Source organism: Chaetura pelagica, unplaced genomic scaffold (assembly GCF_000747805.2).
Source record: "Chaetura pelagica isolate M959 unplaced genomic scaffold, ChaPel_1.0 scaffold516, whole genome shotgun sequence".
Taxonomy (NCBI): Eukaryota; Metazoa; Chordata; class Aves; order Apodiformes; family Apodidae; genus Chaetura; species Chaetura pelagica.
Window position 1 is genome coordinate 116340 of NW_009953654.1, and position 8540 is coordinate 124879.

Genomic DNA, 8540 nt, shown 5'->3' on the forward strand with positions numbered 1-8540 from the left:
ACGAGGGCCTGCCCACGAGTGCCTGCCCACGAGTGCCTAACCCCGGGGGCGCCCTGGGGGGCTCAGTGCCTGGGGGAACATCCCGGCCGCGCACAGAAGCCGAGATCTCCAGCAGGTCTGGAGGCCTCACAGTGAAAACAAGAACACCAGGTAGGGCAAGCGAGCAGATTTATGGCCTTGGAAGTGGCCCTGGGCTGGGAATCCAATATCAATAGTGGGAAGAAAGAGCTCCCAGAGCCTGCCCAGGAATCCTGCCGGGGAGCGGCGGGGCCGGCAGAGCGGGCCCGTATCGCAGGAGCCTGTGGTTCCTGGCAGCAGCTCTGCCCGACTTCCCTCCTTCCCGTCAACAGGGTTTGCAAACCTGTGCAAGAGCCTCAGGGAGGGGAGGGGGAAGGAGAGCAGGAAAAGCCACGGTTGGAGAAAAAAAATCCCCCACTGCTGCCCCACATAGAGAAGATGCAGCAATGCCCCTCTTGCCTAAACCATGGATGGGTTCTCCCCGGGTTTGGGGCATCCTTCTTGGCACCAGCGCCAGTGGGAGCCAGGATGGGGGTGATGAGAGTTGGGGAGAGGGTGGTGGAGGAGAGGAGGGAACAGTGGAGCTAGGCAAGGGGAGATGGAGCAGGACTGGGGATGATGGAGCAGAGAAGGAGGTGATGGAGATGGGGAGGGGTTACTGGAGATGGGGAAAAGGCAGTGGAGGTGGGAGGGGGCAATAGGGCAGGGGATCGGGTGACTGAGGCAGGGAGGGGATGATGGAGCAGAGGAAGGAGTGGTGGAGCTGGGCAGGCAGTGATGCATCCAAGGAGGAGGTGATGGAGCTGGGGATGGAGGCAATGGTGCCAGGGAAGGGGTGATGGAACACTGGAGAGAGTGCTGGAGCTCGGCAGGGGGTGACGGATCCAAAAGGGAGGTGATGGAGGTGGGGAGGGGCTATGGAGCTGAGGAGAAGGGTGATGGAGCTGCCTGGGTCTGCAGGCAGGGGCTGGGGCAGCAGGGAATCCCCAGCCAGCAGGGACAGGACCCACCCCGGCTCCCTGGCAGCCTCTGCTCTCCCTGCCAGCTCAGTGGGAGGGTGATGGCTCAGCCCTGCCAGGTGCTGGGGGGGGTTGTACAATTTCCCCTTCCTGAAGAATTTCACAGGAATAACTGGCTCCAAAGGCCAGAGGCTTCCATTTCAAAGGGACAGCGCTGGCGGGGCCGGACAGGCTGGCAAGCAGGTGGAGGGGTCACCCCCACACTGGGCACCCTACAGGCTGGCACCCCCCGGCCACAGGGGCAGCTGCCCCCTGCCCCAGCCACCTGCATCCTGGGGACACCCAGGGGACACCCACAGGAAACCTTTCCCAGCCCAGGGCATGGTTCTGTGCCATGCAGACACCACAGGGCAAGTGACGCTCCGTGCCCTGTGGCCACCGAGGGCCTGCCAGGGCCACCCCACCCTGGGCAGCAGCAGGGTGGAAAGGTGGGATTTTGGGGGACAGTCCTCAAAAAAAAAAAGCGGGTGGAGGAACCTGACATGGGTGGGAGGAGATGGGTGAACATGCAGCACAGATCCTGCCCAGCCCCAGCCTGTGCCAGCAAATGGGAAAAGCCACTTCTTCCCAGATCCCGGCATTATTGGCAGCAGTGGGAAGCCCAATGGGGGGAATGGCCACTGCCCCCCACCTTGCTGGTGACCCAACTGCAGCCCTCTTGGTGGCTTCACGGGGCTCTGCAATGTGTGCTACCAGGCAGGCATCCAGCTGCTGGAAGGGCACCCTCAGGCAAGGCAGGGAAGGCTGAGCACCCCCGGGGGGGCTGGCAGCCCAGCACTTGCTGCTGACACACCCGCACCCTGGCATGTGTCCCCTGAAGGACAGGACTGTCCCCTCCTCCTCTCACCATCTGTGGTCCCAGTGTCCTGGCTGGCACAGCACAACAGGCTGTGCCAAAAGCTCTTCAGGGATCCTGTGCTCAACACCAACCCCACCACCCCATCATCATCCTGTGGGGCCTCCACCCCCCAGTGGGATCCCCTGGCCAACCTGGGGCAGTGGCAGGCAGCTGGGTGACAGCAGTGTCACACCATGGCCTGAGTGCCCTTGGTCACCTTCTGGCCTGGACCCCTTACATGTGTTTGTGGTGACAACCCCAGCCCACGGTGCAAGGACGTGGTGGCCAGGACTGAGGGACATGGGGTGACACAAATTCCCCAGAGATGCTCCCTGCAACCTCATCACCCTATGGCCATGAGCACCCTGCAGCCACCATGAACTGGGGGTGGCATGGAGGGACAGCCTCACCACCAGCCAGGCCACCTCCCTGGCCATGGCCACAGGTTCCATGGGCCATAAGACCCCATCAGTGCGGCGCTGACATGAAGCAGGTAGGAGATAGATCCCCTCAGGAGCCCTAGGAGCCCAAGGGACCAGCCCACGGATGTGGACGTGGGGCAAGAGGGCAGCCAGGTGCCCTGGGGGAGCAAGGGGATGAGAGGGGACATTGGGCAGTTCCCCCCACTTCCCCATAGTACTTGAACTGGCAGGTGCAGCTGGAGCACAACAGGCTCCTTACAGCCTTCTGGGAGGGCAGATCCCTGGCCTGGGGACCCCCTCCCCATCACAAGGAAAGCTGGACTGAGCCATGTCCTGTCCCCAGCCACCTCACTCACTCCTACAGACCCCTCTAGGGGGAGGACAGGACCCAGGTGAGCCTTGGCAGACCCAGGTGAGCCTTGGCAGCAGGCGTTCACTCTGAAACCTACTGATGGCAGCATCTGCAGTCTGTGGCAGCTGCCTGAGGGAGGGTGGTGAAGGGCTGGAGCTGCCTCCCAGCTGGCTAAGCCCTGGGAAGAGCAGGTCACACAGCTGCCAGACGAGGCCATGGTGCCTGCCCCACAGCTGACCTTCAGTGCCCACCTTTGCTTCCTGGCAGCCCAAGGCTGGGCAGAGGAGACACCATGTGCTAGGAGGAGGCTTGGTGCTGCTCCCAGATGACATCCCAAGCCAGCACAGGAGCTCTTTCATCCCCTCTTGCCCCCCGAAGTGCAGCTTCTGCCCCCTCGGCCCCCCCAGCCTGCGGTGCCGGCAACGGGTCCCGGTGCAGGCACAGACACACGGGGCCCTGTTTTCGCCCCCCGGCCCCGGGCTCAGCCCAGCACTGGCAGCCAAGTCCCTGCTGCACAATGTGACTCCTTGTTCCTCCCAGCCCTGGGCCGGCTTGCGGGGAATAGCAGGGAATCGCCTCCGTTTCCTGCTGGAGTTTTATTACATTCACCGTATAAATAAATAAATACGATCCAGAGGAGAAGGGGAGAACCACGAGGCCGCCTGGAGCCGGGCAGGACGTGGGCTGGGGCTGTGGCACCTGGACTGGCAGCACCACGGGAGGGGGCCCAGGGTGCTCCCAGGCACGTCCCCCTCCCCAGCTCCGCGCCAAGTCCCCGAGTCTGCCCGAGGAGCCGCGGGAATCCCAGCGCAGCAGCCCAGGGAGGCAGCTCTGCAGCCTCAGGCCAGAGCTCATCAGCACCAGGAAATGCCATGTTGAGTTTCTTCTTCTCTTCCCAGGCCCCAGCTCAGGCCTTCAGGTCACAGCCCACTTTCTGCTGGTTCCTACCACAGGCTGGGCCACTTCTAGCTCTTGATGAACTATCTGGTATCAGCATCCTCCTCCCTGACCTGGTTCCTTCTTGAGTCCCTCCCTCACCTTCTCCCCTCCACACGGACCACGCTATGAGACCATCACCTCCAATCTGGGAAGTTTTCCACCCGTGTCTCTAACCCCCTGACCAGGGTGCTGCCCTTGTGCAACCGTTTCCATCACAACCTCCACTTGCCCCTCCCGGGGAACAGCTCTTGTGGACAAGCTGCTGCACAAGGACCCGCATTACCCTAGGACCTTATTTCTACTCAGGACAGACACTGATGTCCCAGCAGAGCCAGCTCAAGGGACACTAAAATTTTACAACTTTGGGGCAACAGATTCTCTGCTTTGCTTGAGATGCCAAAGCAGTGAAGAATGAAACCCAAGAGCGTTCCAGATGAGCGTGGTGACCTTCCCACCAACCCCTGCAGCTCCCCTTGGATGAGCCAAGGACCCCCACAACCATCAGAGCCACTTGGGCACCCCAACCCTCCCAGGGCAGCACCAGTGGGTACAGGCCACCGGGGAGCCCAGGGGTGCACATCCCACTGGGGAAGGACTTCACTACTACTTGGAGTGGCACCAGCAGGACCTTCTTCTAGCTTGAACACATCCTCATACGCAAACGCTGATGAAAATATTCCAGAAGGCAAAACTGAACCAAAAAAAGCAGGGCCATGGCAGGTCAGCTGGCTGGTCCCTTCTCCAAACAACACCTTCACACGGCAGAGCAGGGCCACTTCAGGCCCACCAGCACCATCACGGCATCGAGAGCTCAAGACATCGACTTGGAATGGAAACCCTCAGGTATGTCAAACAAAAATACTATTTACTGTTCACTTACTAACCCTGTTTTACTCCTGGGGAAAAAAACAAACCAACCCCAAACACAAAGCTCCTGTATTTATTTAGCAGAACTCAGCACTTTTGGGTTTTGCTGATGGTGCCTAAATATAGTTCCTGAGCAACAAATCATCTTTCAGGGCTTTCTGCTTCCTCCACCTTTCACTGAAGGGCAGGAGAGCACAGCACAGGCTCCCGCCCCAGCTAGCAACCCCTGCCAGGTGGGCATGAGGCCTCAGCCAAGAAAAGGGGCTTCTTTGATATGTCACCAAGTCTGTGAGGTGGGTCACACTCCCCTCCCCCAGGTTCCTCCAGCAGTGCCAGGGTGGGGGGCAGGACAGCTCTGCTCTGCCCCTGTCCCCATCCCCAGCTGGTCCCTCTCCTGCCCTGGCAAATGGCACCAGCCCTCTGGGCATGTGCTGGGTCGCTGGAGGAGATGGGGAAGAGTGAAGGCCTTGGGGAGGTCCAAGTCTGGAGGTGACAGCTGATCCCTAAGCGGTGCCAGCTGCAGCTCCCTGGGTGCTGGGGATCCAGCATCCCTGGGGATGTCCCGAGGCCAGCGAGGAGTGAAGGCACAGCTGCCCAGGTGAGAGCAGAGCTCCACGGGAAGGAAGAGCTGGAGATGGTTGTGGGGACACCACAGGAGAGAAGAAGAAAGAACAAAAGGGTTAAAGACAGAATGATCCCTCAGGAGGCTGAAAGATGGTGGCAGGAGGAACCCAGATATTTGCAGAGGAAGAAAGCTGAGCTGAGCTGAGCCCCTCCCTTGTCCAACCTGCATGTTTCTGTCCCCTGTCTTGTCCCCAGATACCCCCAAGTTATCTTTTTCCCTCTCTCCACCTCTCATCTTTTTTTCCCTGTCCAATGGGCAAAGAACCAAGGGCAGGGAGCTGGTGCTGGCAGGCACTGCTGGGTTACCTTTTGGTACTTCCATAAACCAGGACTGGGAAGCAAACATGCCTCTAGTGTGCAGCAGAGCCTGGCTTGAGGGAACCCCACATCCCACGGCATGTCCAAGGCTCCCTGCAAGCTCCTGACAGCAGCACTGAGGGCAGAGGCCAAGCTGTCCTGCTGGAGGGGCTGGAGCCCCTCTGCAGCCAACTCCAGGCTCCTAGGAATGGTGGGTTTGCTGCACACCCCCCAGGAGCAGCAATGAGGTGCCCATGGGTGATATCAGACATCTGCAGGCCAAGGTGGTGACAAAAGGGCTGGTAGCCCATCTTGCCCTCGCTGAACTGTGCAGCTGGAGCAGCTCTGCTCTGGAGCCAGGCTGGGAGAGTTGGGGTGTTCAGCCTGGAGAAGAGAAGGCTGCAGGGAGACCTTAGAGCAGCTTCCAGTGCCTGAAGGGGCTCCAGGAAAGCTGGGGAGGGGCTTGGGACAAGGGCAGGGAGGGATGGGGTGGGGGTGGGAATGGTTTCAAACTGGAAGAGAGATTTAGATTAGACATCTGGAGAAAATTCTTGGCTGTGAAGGTGGTGAGACCCTGGCTCAGGTTGCCCAGAGAGGTTGTGGATGCTTCATTGCTGGACTGGATGGGGCTTGGAGCAGCCAAGCGGTGGGAGGTGTCCCTGCCCATGCAGAGGATTGGGACTAGATGGTCTTTATGGTCCCTTCCAATCCAAACCAGTCTGGGATTCTGGGATTCTATGCAGCAAACCTGAGCCCAGCCCAGTGCTCCCTGGCTTGGGGGTCCCCTGGTACCACCGAGCACCCCCAGCCCCCATGAGCCCCGTGGAGCTGCCAGCCCAACCCATGGGGGCTGGGAAGACAAGGCAGCCCTGACCCCAACCCAGACTGGGAGGGGACACTCCCCAGGGCCATGGTGGACATCACGTCTGTGTGTCCCCCTGTCCTGTCCAGCAGAGCAGGGGCTCTGCCCTGGCAGGCAGGTACCATCCCAACCCCCTTGGCAAAGCCAACCCTCCTTGCTGGCCCCACCACCCTCTCCTGCCCTCTCTCCTCTCTTGGCCACAGCATTTTCCTCCCTCGCTGAAAATTCCAGCTGAGGAAAATGTGAGGTGATGGAAAACACAGCTGGTCCCCAGCAGCTTCCTCCTCCTCAGTGCCTTCATCTCCCCGACCGCAGCCTGCCCAGCTCCCAGCATCTCCAGGTCCCTCCCCAGCAGGGCCACCTGCTCCCCCTGCATCCCAGCCCACCCTCCCCAGCAGGACCCTGAACCCCCAGCTGCAGGGGCTGAGTTTGGGGCTCAGGGAGGGTTTCATGGAGTAGCCAGAGCTTCAAGTGCAAGAGCACTGGGGAGCAAAGTGCTCTCGGTGCTGCCGGAGAAATCCTGAAGCTTTCCCCATCCACCCTTCCCCTCGTGGCCCCAAGCCCAGGTCCCCTGGAGATACACTGGCCCAAGGGTCCATGACCCCCACGTGCAGCATCCCTGGGGTGCAGGAGGCCAGGGAAGTGCCAGCATCTCTCCCCTCTGGCTGCTGGGAGCAGAGCTGGGAATCACCCTGTCCCCACCACGCTGGGCAGCACTTCCCATCCCCCAGCTGGGTGAGGATCCCACCCTGAGCTTTACCCTATTTTAAAGCAAATTTGGAGTCCCCTTTTGCCTATGTCCCTCCACAACCTTATCTACTACCTTATCCAGACCTCCTGGTACACCACACATGGTTCCTGCCTGGCGTTAGACAAGAGGATGCTCCTTACTGGGGGAGAGGCAGGGGAGATACTGGGGTACACTGGACACGAGATGTGCATGGGAAGAGGAGGGGGACAGGGTCAGACCAGCAAGACCCTGAAAAAACAGCTTCAGTCTGATTTACCTTTTCCCATAAACCTGGAAAAAAGAAGTTCAGGATCACCAGAGAGCTCCTACCTGCCTGCTGGTGCTGGGAGGGAGGGCTGCCTCCCTCTGGGGCAGGGGAACAGCCCCACAGGCTGTGCTGCAGGTTGATGACTGAGTGTGAGCTCCCCACTCCAGGTGCTCTTCACCCCATTGTCCCCTCCAGCTACAGGACTGGTCCTCAGCATCTGGTTGACCCAGAGCAGCATCTTGTATGGTTTAAGCTGCTGCAGGGCAGAGCTGAAGGGGGAGGGAGGAGAAGTGCCAGGGTCTGGCACCAGCTGGGTCCAGCTCCAGCCGCTCCACGGCCTCTCCCCACAGCCTATAAACCCCACGTGCCACTGAGCAGGGACCTGCTGGCAGTGCAGTGGGGACAGCCACCACACTGGAAAGGGACAAGCAGGGCAGGCTGAGGTGTTGGGGATCCTCAGTCTTATAGAATCAGAGTGGTTTGGGCCAGAGGGCACCTTTCGAGATCATCTAACCCAACCCCCTGCACGGGCAGGGACACCTCCCACTAGACCAGGGGGCTCCAAGCCCCATCCAACCTGCCCTTGAACATTCCCAGGGTCTTGCACAAGCTGGACTCCACCCAAGAGCATCTTTCACTGCATCATCCCTGGGGAGCTCCCTGGGCTCAGTCCCTGCTTGGGACAGGGATGCTTGTGTGAAGCCATCAGACAGCGTTGAGCCCTGGAAGCCACAACAAACCTCTGCTGAAACAACTGCTAATTGTTCCCAATTAGGGCCAGGTCTTGAAACCTCATCAGTTCGCAGCACCAGCCCTAATGGGTTTTGCAGGAGGGTGAGGAATGGTGGCAGCAGAGCGGGGGAGGGTGTCCCACCTCTGGCGCCTGCCCTGTCCTGGGGGGATTTGTATTTATGCTGTTTTCAAGGAAAAGGAAAATGTGCTCCCAGCTCTTCTGGGCTTTCATGGCAGCTCCTGGAGCTGGAGCAGGCAGCTGGGGGTCTGAGGGATCCCCACACCCCTCAGCAGCAGTGCAAGGGCCAGCCCAGGGTCCTTTCTTCCCCAGTCCAACCAGTCCCCCCCCCCGCTGTGAGCAGTAGCCCCAAAAATCAGCAGGTCTTGGTGCCAGGGCTGTGGGGACAGTGTGAACCCAAGGGCAGCACCAGCCTGACCCAGCCCCGGGATCTCCCTGGCCAGGCTGTTGACACCCAAGCAAGGTCTCCCAGGTGCTGCACAGCTCCTCACTGCCAACCCTGGGCTCAGGGACTACGGCCATGCAAAATCATCCCAAAGTGCCAAACAACACA